The 455-nt window shown below is 67.7% G+C and overlaps 1 protein-coding gene across 1 annotated transcript in view; it reads right to left on the minus strand.

Annotated features, from left to right (window-relative positions):
* SAMD4A (sterile alpha motif domain containing 4A) overlaps window positions 1-455 on the minus strand; it is a 113,977-nt gene that overhangs the window by 258 nt on the left and 113,264 nt on the right. The gene's annotated exons all lie outside the window — the stretch shown is intronic.

Raw genomic sequence — 455 nt, forward strand, 5'->3', positions numbered from 1 at the left:
CGCCCCCCAGCTCCCCCCCCTGCTGTCCCAGCACCAGTCCAGGCCTTCTGCCATGTCCCCACGGCACCTCTCCCAGGAGCAGAGGGGGGGTCTGGGCAGCTTGGACTTGCCGCAAGGGGAGTGTGCATCTGGGACCCCCCCACAGCAGGGCAGGTTCATGACCCAGTGCCCAGGAGCGGTGACGGGGGGCTTCCCTGCCCCCACCTAACCCAGCCCCGCAATGCCTGTACCACAGAGGATGCAAAATTTTCCTCCGCCTGAGGACTATGGCAGGAAAAAAAATCCCGGGGGTTGTTTGTGTCTCCCCAGAGCCCCTGTGCCCAGCACCCTGTGACAGCAGGGACAGGACCCAATGCAAGCCCCGAGCCCAGGAGCCAGGGGTCCACGACCCAGCCCAGAGCCGCATGAGCGACCCTGCCGCCAGCCGCCCCCTCCCCTCCACCCCCCCGGCGCCA

This window comes from Egretta garzetta, unplaced genomic scaffold (genome assembly GCF_000687185.1).
Source record: "Egretta garzetta isolate BGI_Z169 unplaced genomic scaffold, ASM68718v1 scaffold3, whole genome shotgun sequence".
Classification (NCBI taxonomy): Eukaryota; Metazoa; Chordata; class Aves; order Pelecaniformes; family Ardeidae; genus Egretta; species Egretta garzetta.